The 14,681-nt window shown below is 39.8% G+C and overlaps 1 protein-coding gene across 24 annotated transcripts in view; it reads right to left on the bottom strand.

Moving 5' to 3' along the window:
• The window catches only part of BAZ2B (bromodomain adjacent to zinc finger domain 2B), a 272,137-nt gene that overhangs the window by 177,363 nt on the left and 80,093 nt on the right, over positions 1–14,681 (bottom strand). The window contains exon 1 of one of the 24 annotated variants that reach the window (XM_054043385.1): positions 8,964–9,214. The exons of the other annotated variants lie outside the window; for them this stretch is intronic. The gene's annotated coding sequence lies outside the window, so the exon portion shown is untranslated. Of the gene's footprint in view, positions 1–8,963; positions 9,215–14,681 lie in introns of those variants that run through there. 24 annotated transcript variants of the gene reach the window in all.

Below are 14,681 nucleotides of genomic sequence, written 5' to 3'. Positions count from 1 at the left end.
TTTGTCTGAGTGATTGGTTGAAGTAGGACTCAGTGGACTTGTAGGTTCCAAAGTTTTCCATTGTTTTATTTTTGAATGCAGTATTTTTTTTTTTTTTTACATAATTCTACATCTGTAAGTTCAACTTTCACGTAAAGAGATTACACTACAGTACTTGTCTTAGGTGAATTGAAAAACGCTATTTCTTTTGTTTTTCAAAGTGCAAATATTTGTAATAAAAATATAAAATGAGCACTGTAGACTTTGTATTCGGTGTTGCAATTGAAATCAATATATATGAAAATGCAGAAAACATCCAATAAATGTTATTCTATTATTGTTTAACAGTGTGATTCATCACGCGATTAATTTTTGTAATCGTTTGATAGCCCTATTAATTACATGATCACACATTATTTATCCCCTAGACCCTCTGCCTCAGTCAATGCACAGGATGGACCTACACTGGGTTGTGTAGTGAAGACAACTTGTCAGTAAAACTCCTGCTTCATTTGTTACCCAAGGTGAGTAGTGAATGAGGCAGAGGACTGTAGGAAGAGAAAGTAAGGTCTCCAGATTAAGGCATTTGAATGTTGTGCTCAGCTCCATGCCCTGCTACAGATGGATTCCTCAGGAAATTTAGTTGCTAAAATCCAAGAAGTCTCTACTGAGCACCTACAAACTGCAATTTTTCAAAGGCGCACATTTTGGCTGGATTTTGAAAAGGATGGCAAGAGGTACACATTGCTGACACAGAGGTCAACTCAAGACAATTTCAAGTCCCTGCTCCAGAGCATGGGGCCCCTAGAGCTTATCAAAGAAAAGGTCATCACAATGTTTTTTTACCATGGGCAAAACGACTTATTTTCTCTAACCTCTGAACTGCTTTAACTGACATTTTCCAAAAAAATTCAGCATGAAGCATATAGCCAGCATGGAAAGTTACAAAGTAAACAAACAGTTGGGCAAAGTTATAAGCAACTGAAAACACAGTCTTAAAATGGGAAGTGGTGGGCAACCTTAACAATAGGAATCACTACTTGCTCGATTTATGAGAGAGAGAGAGAGAGAGAGAGAGAGAGAGAGTGTGTGTGTGTGTCTGAGAGAGAGAGAGAGACAGCATTCACACTATGTCCAGGCCTTCTTGAACTAGTAGAAGTTTTAAAGAACAATAGACACTAGCAGACACTAGTATACCACAATGCTTGCCATAACAGCAGTTTGATTCTCAGCGTTAACAGTTAGAACAAAAATTGACAAGCTTGTCATTTCATATATTGTCTAGAGCCTGCTACATTAGCAGGGTGGGAGAAGTCACTTCCCTTGATGTTGGAGAAAAAATGCTCTTACACCGAGTAGTGCACATAAATCTACAAGGTATGCTTGCTGGTCCATACCAAATTTTGGTTTCATAACACGAAGATGCCAAATTTAAAGGAATATCTGCAGCTGTACTTATTCTTGTCCTAGAATAATTATTAAACCCAGAGTACTTTGCTTCACTGTTAGACATTTGATCATTTATATATAAGGAAATATCCAGCTGAATGTCAAGGTTATAATGTGGTAGTAATAATATAAGTAACAATGTAATAATATCTTTACTATGCCCAATTTACTACTGTTTTTCTTTTTTAGTGTGCTTCAGACTAAAGTTAATTATTTTGTACTTTGAGGCATCTCAAATATAACAGAAAAGGGTCTGTGTTTAAAGAATGTGAATGTGTATACAGGGATGTTCTAACACTCTTAATTAGATAAACAAACAAACAATGTGTTTCTTTCATGAAGGAATATTGTTTTAGGAAAGTACGTTCAGTAAAAAAAAATTCCAATAAAAAGTCAACACATTCTAGGTCAGTTTAACTGTAACTGAAATTGTGAAATATATTAACAAAATATGATGTGCCAACGCCTCAGTTCTGTTTTCCTTTTCCTTCCAATTTATCTTTCTTTTTACCACAGGAAGCTATCAAACCACTCATACTACAAGTTTCAGCTACTTTCCCCAAGGCAGAAAATGTGCAGCCAACGCGCCTGAATATTAGATGTCTGCCATATATTGCAAGTATAAAATATTTTTAAGTAGATGCACCTTAACAAAGAACAATCATTTGTATTTCTATCACATTAGGCCCAACATCAGGTCATCAGCTAGAACAACTCATGAGAGGGCTAAAAGTTAGACAGAAGACTCCACACCCCCTTAAATCATGGGAATGCTACTGCACAATGTGGTGAATGTGTGCAGATTTTTGAAACCCACAGACAGCAGGGGGTGCACCCCTCCGAAACTATATGTCTTAGATACAGAGGACATGAGGAAGGTTGTAGATGATCTGAGCACACCCAGCAGCACAATTCCATCTAGAACAGTGCTGATGGCTGAAATCTAGCCCTCCTATGTAAGGGGGTTTGAATGTGCAGAGGAGCAACCCATATGAAATAAGACAACTGGGTCAGTATTAATCCAGGAGCTATTTTTTGTGAATTTGACAGGGTGTGATGCTGCAGAGAGTGTCTCCCTAAACTCATGGAGAACCAAAACACATGGCAAGTCTTCCGCAGGGTTCGAGGTAAGGATGATCGTAGACTTGACTCCCTTCAACGGGTCTTGGTCTGTGTAATCTAATTTTCTAATATAGTCATGCCTTCCATCCAAAAATTCAAAAAGAATGATTCTTCCCCAAAACAATTAACAGGGAAATATCAATCCATGTATCCTGACCAGAAACAGTGAGGCACTCAGACCTTACATCAAAAAGTCTTAGCAGGGTACTTTAGGAGAGGTTGATAGGCAAAGGTTTTACATTTACACTTGAAGGGGCCATTACTAACCCAGCTTTTGGAGTAGATTCTGTTTTGAGAAGCATAGAGTAGACCGAGGTAATGGCATTGAAAATTCTAACATTATCAGTCCAATGTACACTATAACAAAAGAGAACAAAGTAAAATTCTTAGTGATTTATTCAGTTCTCCTATACAAGTCAAAAAAATGAATTTTCCTTTCTTCTTGTCCATCAGGTGAAGACAAAATTAATTGGTCTATTAGCATCAGCTTGCCTTGTAGGTTGTTCCACCTCCTAGGTGTGTTGGCACCCTGTTTAATTTAGTTCAACATTCAGAAATAAATTTTGGACTTTGCAAGCACCTCTTGCTGGTAGGTAGCAGGAATCTCAAGGTTTCTACACAAACACCTTAATTCGGCTACACTTTTCCAGTTGCCTTGTGAGACATCAAAGCCCTAGGCAATTTCATTCTGTTTCCCCTGTGGCCAACAGGAGGATTTAGGTAAATGGATGCTTAGCTTTTCAAAAGTGCCCTAGTCAGGTGGCTGTATGGAAATCTACAACCAGTGCCAGAAGTGAGCACTCTCTGCCCCATCACGATTTCAGCATTTCATGCTTTCAGGTGAAGCACCACCAAACACCCAACCCCACACCTCAGTAACAGGTTTCCCAATTTTGTACCTTAAAAACCTGGTCACCATACACAGAAGTAGCAGCAATATCTATTGCTGGGTCACTGGAGTGTGGAGGAGAAAAATCAACTGGCCCCGGCTGAAGTGGAAGATATCTCCTGTTCTTCTCCTGCACATAGTGTTTCCTCCATGGCACAGCAAGAACAAGGAATTAAACTGACCATGATCACATCAGTTTCATTCTGATGTTCCTGCAGACACGAATGGATGAAGTATTAGGTGTAGCGCCATTTTGCAATCCTTAGCAAACAAAAACTAAATAAATAAAAGGTGCAAGGAGAGAAGACAAATAAGGAGAGGAAAAGGGTGAAATTTTAGAAGGGGCAGATGCACTGGTGTCATTATGGATAATGAATGTTAACTTATGACTAATTTTTATCAGGTCACTTTTGCCACAGCAGTAGGAAGGAGTGCTGGAATTACAGGGCACTTGAACTCCAAAGGATAGTAGCATCTCCCACTGCTTTCTATCTCTTCTGGCAAATGGTAGGGAGACACCTCCAAGCCTCCTCAGACAAACGAAAGGCTTTCTATAATGGAAGAGGGTGAAAAAGAGGGAGGAAGCTCCCTAGCAAGACAGGAGAGGAGAGAGACTAAAGCAAGGAGGAGTGAAGAAAGATTAGGTGGGGTTAAGATACGCTCAATTATTCCTCGAACTTGTCATGATCACCAAGCATCTAGTTCCCCACAGGCATCATAGCAAAGTGGGTCTTCCCCACTACCCTCTCTCCACAGTCAGGTCAGTCCTGTTGTGGATGAGCTCAAGAAGGGCACTGCATGCCTTGGCAATGGCATGGAAAAAGGCATAGAGATTTTTCTTGTAAGAAGACGACTGATAAAGCAGAGAGCAATGTGAACAGACCGTCTTCTTAAACAGCTTTTTGACTAGTCTCAGTGCTTCAGTAGATAGGACTTTAGAGATAATACTGAGATTGAGTTAAAAGTAAGATCATACCTAAAATTACCGGAAAGAATATCAGTAGAATAGGTAGGCTAGTCAACCAAAATCTGCAGTTATCCTCATCTGCCTTGAGACTTCCACACAGGACACCAAAGTCTATATTGACTGAAAAACACCTCTTGGTAACTGGTACTCTCCAAAGTGAAGGGGATCTCCACTTCATGTAAGGACCAAACTGAACTCCACTGACTTTGAAGTTCCACCTGCTTCTATCTAGACTGAAATTGGTCAGAGCCAAATTCATAGATTCATAGATTCTAGGACTGGAAAGAACCTTGAGAGGTCATCGAGTCCAGTCCCCTGCCCTCATGGCAGGACCAAATACTGTCTAGACCATCCCTGATAGACATTTATCTAACCTACTCTTAAATATCTCCAGAGATGGAGATTCCACAACCTCCCTAGGCAGTTTATTCCAGTGTTTAACCACCCTGACAGTTAGGAACTTTTTCCTAATGTCCAACCTAAACCTCCCTTGCTGCAGTTTAAGCCCATTGCTTCTTGTTCTATCCTTAGAGGCTAAGGTGAACAAGTTTTCTCCCTCCTCCTTATGACACCCTTTTAGATACCTGAAAACTGCTATCATGTCCCCTCTCAGTCTTCTCTTTTCCAAACTAAACAAACCCAATTCTTTCATCCTTCCTTCAAAGGTCATGTTCTCAAGACCTTTAATCATTCTTGTTGCTCTTCTCTGGACCCTCATCATTGGTATAAGGTGCAGCTCTGCTGAAGTCAAGAGATTTGCATCCTTTTACAGCAGAGCTGAATCTAATCCCATGTGCATTGTTCCTTCTAGATGTAATGGTATACAACTTGAAACAAGCTCTGAGTTACAAGAAATCAGCCAAGTGATGGTGCCACAGCAATCGGGGAATGCTGATTTTTAAAAAGTATAAACTAACAAATAAAAACAAAACCTTTCAAATGGGTAACCTATGCAGGTGTCTGATCTTGTCACGGAAGCCCATCTTCACCTGTTTGTTTCACATGTTGCATATTGTTTCAAACTAGATAATAGGTTCCCTGGGACAAAGGCTATATCTTGTTTGTACAGTGCCCAGCGCAATGGGGCCCCCAACCCCGAAGGGGGCTTTTGGGTACTATCGCAATATAAACAGAAACCTCTAGACAAATGAAAAAAAGAGGAAGAAAAAAGTATGAAGTAGCTGCTGGTGGGTGATGTGTTCTCTTTTGGGATTTTATTTACTCAGGGTGCAGGGGCCACAGAAGGCCCTAAGCTCAGTGGAACCATAGAAGTTTCACTGCATGTGGGCAAAGAACTGCACATCAGTCACATACACACTACAGCTGGATTCCACATCGGTTCCACATAACCTACTACAAGTTTGGGGAACATACAGATGGAAGAGTAAAACGGACAATGGCTCTATAACAGGGGATGGCAAACTACGGCCCAGGGGCCGCATCTGGCCCTCCAGACATTTTAATCTGGCCCTCAACCTCCAGCCAGGCAGCGGGGTCAGGGGCTTGCCCTGCTCTGCGTGGCTCCCAGAAGCAACGGCATGTCCCCTCTCCCACCAGGGGGCTCTGCACGCTGCCCCCGTCCAAGCACTATCCCTGTAGCTCCCATTGACTGGGAACCGCAACCAACAGGATCTGCAGGACCAGTGCCTGTGGACAGGGCAGCGCACAGAGCTCCAGGACATGCTGCTACTTCTGGGAGCTGCTTGAGGTAAGTGCCACCCAGAGCCTGCACTCCTGATCCCTTCCTGCAACCCAACCCCCTGCCCCAGCCCTGATCCCCCTCCCGCCCTCTGAACCCTTCAGTCCCAGCCTGGAGCACGCTACTGCACCCTGAACTCCTCATTTCTGGCACCACCCCAGAGCCCGCACCCTCAGCTGGAGCCCTCACCCCCTCCCACACCCCAACCCCAAATTTTGTGAGCACTCATGGCCCGCCATACAATTTCAATACCCAGATGTGGCCCTCAGGCCAAAAAGTTTGCCCACTCCTGTTCTATATTCACATCCAGTAATTAGATCCATTGTCCACAAACCCTTGCAATAAGATGTGTGTAAAATTGTTCTACATCTTGCCCAAAGGTTAAGGGTGGGTATACCTCATCCCCCATCTAGCTCCCAACACAAAACCTGCTTGCTCTTTGTGCATGGAAAAGCGTGGTCAATCTCTCCATCTCAGGGCACTAGAAAGCTGTTTTACTGGAGAACATAAAACACGATCAACAGGTCAATAACTTCTTTTCTTTTTTTTTTAAATCTGTATGGTGGTAGTACCTAGGACCCCCAATCATGGACCAGAACCCCCACTGTGCTAGGTGCTGTACAAACATATACCAAAAATGGTTCCTGGCTCAAACAGCTTACACTGTACGTAAAGTTCCTGTATTCGTCACTTAAAAGGAATATGCTAGATGCCTGGGAAACTGCAGAATCTCCCTTCTCACCTGGCTTAAGTTTTCAGAAAAACAAATCCATACTCTCTAGCTGCATAACAGTTCATCTGGTGCAATGATAGCTAGCTATTTCCACTGCTAGAAACAAACAAACAAAAACATTAAAGGAGAAACAGAATACTATTCCAGCAATCGTAACTCATGCAAATCTGCAACTGATTTCAACATTATTTACATATACATAAGAAGAAGAGGTTAGAAAGCAAACAGAAAACTAAAAGATCTTACAGGGGAAGTTTGTCTCCACCTGCTGGATGGAATGAAAGCAGCAAACTATCCATGTGTAGAAGGTACAAGAACAAATTGACTTCAGAACTTGCATCTACATTTCAAACACTGTACAGCCATGTAATGTTCAATATAAATTTCTCTAGAATCTAGACTACTGAAATATGACTATATAAAATACGACAGATTGTGTTTAAAAATTAGTGGTTATTTTCTTGGCGCCAGAGTTTAATAATGAAAACAGTAAATAATGCCACCAAGCACATACATAGTGCCTTTCCTTAGAGGATCTCACAGCACTTTACAAAACTGGGTGATCACCATTAACCCCATTTTATAATGGGTTACATGACTCCTCTCCCCAAGAGGCAGGCATTGCACAGGCACTAGCGGATAAAGTTTACTCCCTCTGCCACACTGTTTTTCACCAAAAGGAGACCACTTAATGGTCAAATGGCAATTTAGTTTATCCTAAGGATTACTGTGGAATGAATGCCAGCAAATGTTCCCATTTAATCTCAACACAATTAGGCCAAGAAGTGCTAAATGCAAAAGAGGAGTTTTCTTACGTTGGCAACCTCAGGTTGGTCAGACATGTCATCTACTTTACATGTTCCTTAATATAAGCAATTTAATCCTAACTAACGTGCATGCGCACACATTCTCCAGAAAGTATTAATCATGTTTACTAAGGAGAATTCCATTAATTAGTTGTCAACTTATCTTGCACCGATTACTTCTTTTTCTGGCATTTTTAAATGGAATTCTTTATAATTCCTTAGTATCATATTTAATGCCAGCACTTTAAGACAGCCACATTGGTTTTATTTTAAAAGTCCGCTCCAGCATGTTTTTATAATATACTTAACTGCCTACTGTAGAGGAATTGATGCCAAATGTTCATTATGGCAACAAAGAACACTGGTGTAATCCCGTTCTATTGTCCTCACCTATTTTTGGAGCCTGATTTGGCAACCTTCCTGCCCACTGTGAAACAACTGAGAAAAATGGTTAATTGTATATGGTATACAGCCTCAGTAATGTTATCAGAGTATATAGCACCCTCTGTGCACAAATTATACTTCCAGTTACAAGTGTGTAACTATCAACTTCAGAGGATTCTTCTGTATTTATGTAGTGAGTAGAATTTGATCCTCCGTCTCCTGGAACCCCATCTTCTTGTGGTATTAAATCTCAAAATGAAGTTTTTAGGGTAATATAAAAATGGGTCCAGGCACAGAACAGCAGGAGTTACACCTGCCTGCTCTTTACTATAAGATTGCCAATTGTGCAGTTACTTGGCAGAAAAATAGCTAAGTTAAACTATCATGAGTATGGAAATAGAGATCTAAATAAATAAAATCTAATGAAGAAATTCCAGATAGTACTTTATTCCAAAACTGATAGACCTATGCTAGATGTAAAATAGATGATATAGAATAAATAGACTACAAATTATCAGTGTTTATTCAGTAGTATTGAAAAATACTTTAGATATATTGTTTGTAATATCAGGGTTATTCCTTTGAACATTTACCAGAATCATCATTGAAATTAAGAATAGTTGAGAGATTTGCAGCTAAATAGATTTCAAATGTTAAACACTCAACAACTAAATGTATTTCAGACTAGTTTGTATTAAATCATTTTTCAAAGGAGTATTAAAAAACGCTAGGTAACTTTCTTACTTCAAAAAGAAAAAGATAATCCTGGAAATTAAAATAATTGAAAAGTCCCTCTAACTGTAGGCTCTCACTTCAACCATATTTATAAACATTTTAAACTGAGAATTCTCTGGAAAAAAAGCAGAAAACAAAAAAGAACACTGAACACTTGTCTTTAGAGGAGAATAGATATATAACAAACATTAACAGCTTACTGTGGATAGTGGTTTAATCAGGAAGTAGCCATTATCCTTTCGCTACAGAGCAGTGACAGCACTCCAAAACAACAAGCCGTGATATTTTTTTCTCAGTTAAGAGGACTGAAAGAACACATACTATTTTGCTCCAGCTTTGCTGACCCCAAAGGTCACCAGATGTCTGTTATCAAAAGCTATCATGAAAACATAATCCAAGCAAGTAGTTACAATGCTAGATTTGTGGAAACATCTAAAATCTGTCTAACACAACCTCTCTCTGTGTGTATTACTCACAAAACATGGCTGTCTTATTCAGAGATTAGCAATTATTGTAATGAGATACTGTCGGAGAGGGTCAAATAGTACTTCCTGCAGTTTACACATCTTGATTTCCTGGTAAACAAACTGAAAGGCAGGTGGAGCACTTAGATCACTGGTAAACAAGTATGCTCACATGACCAAAAGCAACCCAGGTGAACTAATTAGTTGCAAATACAATGTATAATTGTTCCAATTTAACTGCATCAGAAATAAAAATAACTAAGCAAAAAATGCAGATTTTTAACATTGGATAAATGGCAATTCTGTACTACATGATGTTTTTTAAGCATGGCTAAATATAAAAGAATCATTTGAGTTAACTGAAGTTCAAATACACACATGCAATAAACTGCTGCTGAAGTTCTATTAGAGGAATCAGTACACATCTTATGATAAAAACTCAATCAAGTTATTCTTGGAAAAATCTGAAATCTGAGAAACAATTGCTAATAGTTGTATTTGGAGGTTTATAATTTTCACCCTCTTTTCAGAAGTGAAAGGAAATAAACAATAGAACTTTCTAAAAAGATATTATATAATATATTATTTAAAAACAACCAAAATTAACTCTAAAGTGCAATTTAAAAGAAAAATAAAACAATGGTTGGATAAAGATGTCAATTGCAGGCTCCTTCACAGCACAGAGCAAGAGGCTAGTTGGTTTGATAGCTTGACACAAATCAAAATTGTCACAGATATTAGCTTGGAAGGTTGTGATGTTATTTAAGTGTCTAGAATCCTTCCTCCCCCCGCTGCCTGCTGAAAAGGGGGTGCAAGAGCCTCTGGTAGAGAAGAATTTGAGCAATAAAAATAATCCTCTATTCCAGATATTTTAAAAAATATCTAATGTGCAAGAAGTGAGAGAATCTGCACTTAATTTCTCTAAAATACATTTTTGTTGTAACTATCTCCTCAAATCCTTCATATTTCAACTGGATACTCTTCCCTCCCCCGCTCCAAGGGAGGCAGTGGTCATTGAATGCCTTTGACCACCTAAGACTGTTTTCCTCCCAAAAAATCTTAGTCACAGAAGGAACTGACATCAGCGGGAGAAGGCTATTGCTTCCCTATTTAACTGACAGAATCCACCAATGAAGAAAAGTTAAGCGGGTCCAGTTTACAATCACACTCTCCCTGATGGACTTTCTTCAGGAGTTGACGGGGGCCATGACACTATAAAGAGTAAAACCCCATAAAAACAGTGACCAATGGGAAAGGAAGCCTCTTACCCTCAAGAGTAACATGGGGAGTACACAAAAGGGACATCAACTTTCCTCTCTGAGAAACAGTTCAGCATTCAGCCACAGAAAAGCAGCAAATTGACAAAGCTGGAGAATGAAATCCAGGTACGGAATGGGCATTGGCAATGCAAACTTCCACTAACTATACTGTCAATGTACCCTGACCCTATCTCAAAATCACCTCTAGGAACAAGGACCTGATCCAAAACCTATAAAAGTAAATTGAAAGAATCCTATTCACTTCAGGGGGGGTTGGATCAAGCCTAGAGAGCATATCCTAGGCTGAGGCCTTGTCTACACTAGAAAGGTTTGCCGGTATAGTGGAGAGACAGCTTATACTGGAAAAAGAGTTCTTTTGCTAATATAGCTATACCAGTTCCACAAATAAATAAGCAGTATCGTCAAAAAGACATTTTTGCCAGCACAACTGCGTCTACACTACAGCTTTTACCAGCCTAGCTATGTCTGTTAGGGAGTGTGTATTTTTCGCATTCCTAGCTGACTTAGTTATGCTAGCAAAACTTTTAAGTATAGACCAGGCTTGAGTGTTTCTACAAAGACTGCCAACAATGGTACCATCGCAGTGCTAAAAGTATGATGATGGTTTGAGTAGGACATCTGTCCACCAATAAACCAGGCCCCATGATTAAATGTAGTTCATAAATTAAAACATTCCAAAAACTATGCTAATAATATCAGCAAAAATAGTAAAGGATTCTTCTTGTAAAATATTTATATTTTACATAGTTGATTTAAAAGATTATCTTGAGATTTTTAAATGTAATAAACGATTATTTCATGCATTAGCATGGCCATAATTATTGTAACAAAATGCAGAGAAACAACTCATTCCCTTTAAAAAAAAAAAAAACTATTTCAAAACATCAAAATTGTATTGCTGGAATCTGTTGGTTTGTTTTTTTCCTTACAAAAAGTGATTCTTGTCAAAAGAGATGGTTAAAAAATACAAATCTTCAAGCAGAAATACAGCCTTGTGCTTAAGAGAAAAATCTCAACAAAGCTCTCTTTACGATAGTTTAAAAAATACCTTTCCATAAACAGTACACAGTTCATAGTGAAATCAATGGGAGTTTGCCTCTGACTTCACGAGAAGCATAAGAGATAGTCAGTTAGGGCCTGACGTTAGAAACTTTTCACCCAAAAAATCCTTACTCACAAAAATAGTCCCAATGAATTTAATAGGTCGTACACGATGTAGGGTTTTTATGGAATGGGACATGTGTACTAGAGTTGTTATTCAGATATTAGATATTGAGGTGAACAATTCTTCTCAGATCATTTCAATACACATTACCCACACTGCAAAAAGTAATTATTAGGTAAAGTGTCTTTGCTATGGTACATGAAGTGAAGGAGGATACACACACACACAAATATGATATCGGCAACAACAAAATAGGATACATCTTTGGTAAATGTTCCCAGCTTACCCACAACTCCAAGCCAGATACCAGTGTTAACAAGATTACACGCAATAAGGGTTATTTTCTGACCCTTCCAACCACCAGAGGCCCTCCAGTGACTCATCTCACCTCACACTTGTCAGTCACTTGCTTAATCGTATAATGCCCAAGTCTCATGAGGCCCCAAACCTGCTAAAATATTGGAAAGTTTAAAAAGAGATCTGACAAGGTAAGGAAACTGTTTCTGTGCTTGTTTCATTTAAATTAAGATGATTAAAAGAAGCATTTTTCTTCTGCATAGTAAAGTTTCAAAGCTGTTTTAAGTCAATTTCCAGCTGTAAACTTTTGAAAGAACAACCATGTTTTGTTCAGAGTTACAAACAACCTCCATTTCCGAGGTGTTTGTAACTTTGAGGTTCTACTGTAGGTATATTTTTACTCTTATCTGTACTTTCAGACAGCAAGTAGTTCTGCGCTAACAAGAACATTCAGGTTGATCTTCAGAGGTGGCTCTGAGTAGAGTACATTGCAGTAGACAAGGGTAAAAGTAATAGAAGTCCTGGACTGTTGGATTTCTGTTGCGCAGTCCACATTAGAGAGGAAGGGCTACAATCTCCAAGTAAACGGCAAATAGTGCAAGGCACTATGGCCAGAGCTTTGCATTTTACGTTATTCCTTAGGCACCAAATTTGCTGCAGAATCCACATGTCACTATAAAACTTTCCTTTAAAACAAAACAAAAATCTTCTAGCTGACATAGCTGTGAACATAACCTCCTGAATATGAACTGAATGAAACTGATGCAGTCATCTAAGTATACAAACAGACAACATAAAAAATGGCTCTGAACAGTGTGAACTTCCCCCATTCATCTCCATGAGTGTTAAATCTGAAACTTAATGCTGATGGTTTCACATCAGTGTGGTTAAATCTTTCCTGCTAATGATCTGAGCAAGAATACCCAGCTAACATGTATATCCATTTATGTGAGCTGCACAGACAGATTCATGGGCAAGGAGAGACCAGTAGGCCAGCTGAATACTATCAGAATTTGCTGGGGTGAGACACCAGCAATTCAAACCATTCCTACGTTCCCTGACCCCTAAAATCTCAAGTTACTTCCAACTCTGCCCACCAGAAGGAGGGAAAGTGGAGATGCAGATTCTTCTCCTCTACCAAAAGTCTCAACCACCTCTTCCAAAAAACCCAAATGCATCTTACTTCTTCATAAGTGACAAATCTTTCAGCTATTCCCTTTCCGATGAAGTGCAATTCCCACCTCCCAAGCAATCTGGAACGAGTGAGAAGTCTTACTCATTGGGCCAGATTCTAACATGCTTAACACATCTGAGTACTACTTTATTTCATGTGGCCATTCATAGAATAAGCTAATATTCAGCTTGAGTGAAGAGTATCAGAACCTGGCCCTATATTTGGAAAAGACATTGCTTTAAAAACATGTAGCAAGCTAATCCCCTTTCTCCATAGTGTTTCAAACAGCTCATGCCAGTTCAGAAGGAGCCTCTTAGTGCTGCTCAGAAATTGTGTAGCAGCTGAATTCCCCCTACCTGTCTTAGTCCTAGCCCTACCAGGGCATAGGGTGGAGCGGGGGTTCCTGCAAGAGGCAGGAAGGAGATACAGCATCCTCCTCTGCTCTTCCTCCTCTGAAGCAGCCTAGGCAGTGTATTGTGGCCACAGGGCCTGGTGCTATTACTCGTGATTTCTTTGGTTTTAGTTTACAGATTGCTCCCCCATCACCAGCCCCAATTTTAAACTGAATGCTTGAACATGTGACATATTAATTGGATCCTAAGGTAATATCTTGAATCAAAAGATGCAAGTGAAATATTGCAAGTACTGATTAGCAAGAGCCACTAAAAATTATATACTTATTGCCCACTATGTCTGCAATTTGTCCTCAAAGTCTTTTCTTTGTAAACTGAATTAATTCTGCGCTTACTAAAGGTGGGTCGTGGAATACACATCTGCATCACATCTTGAAGAACCACAGTTACAGTAAGTAACTTTTCCTTCTTCGAGTATATGCAAATGTGTGTATTCCAAACATGTGACTAGTGAGCAGTAGCCACATCCCCAGACAGGGCTCAGCGTCTACCTGAGTAAGGATTGCAGGATACTCTTCTGACATTAGCATCCGCTCTGGAAGAAGCGGTGATCCTGTAATAGTCCGTAAATGTATGTGTAGATGACCATATGCCCCCCCCCACATATGGCCCCCCTACAAATGCCCAATATGGAAATGTCATTAAGGAACGCCACCGACATTGCCTGCGCTCTCGTTGAATGTGCCCATATCTGGTGAAGTGGCACAGCCAATGGTATATCATACTCAGTCTTGATGCAAGACGTTATCCATCTAGAGATGGTCTGCACAGAGACCACCTATTCCTTTCATGGTGTCCGCATATGATATGAACAGGCAAGGCGAAGCACAAAACTGTTCAGTCCTGTTCAGACAAAAGGTTAGACAGTATCTAATGTAAGGAGGCATTGTTCCTCTGGGAAGAAATGCAGATAAGGGGAAAATATAGGCACATACATTGCCTGGTTCAAATCAAACTGAGAGACCATTTTGGATACAAGGTATGGCCGGAGCATAATCTTGTCCCTGGAGAACTGGTGTAAGGTGGCCCAGCCATCAGAGACTGCAACACACCCTCTTAGCAGAAATAATGGCTATCAAAAATACAGTCTTCTGAGATGGAAGGGTGTGATGGGGCCCCAGGGTA

The sequence above is a fragment of the Malaclemys terrapin genome, chromosome 11, assembly GCF_027887155.1.
Source record: "Malaclemys terrapin pileata isolate rMalTer1 chromosome 11, rMalTer1.hap1, whole genome shotgun sequence".
NCBI classification, from domain to species: Eukaryota; Metazoa; Chordata; order Testudines; family Emydidae; genus Malaclemys; species Malaclemys terrapin.
The sequence above is the reverse complement of the archived record's forward strand: the minus strand, read 5'-3'. Positions and strand labels throughout refer to the sequence as shown.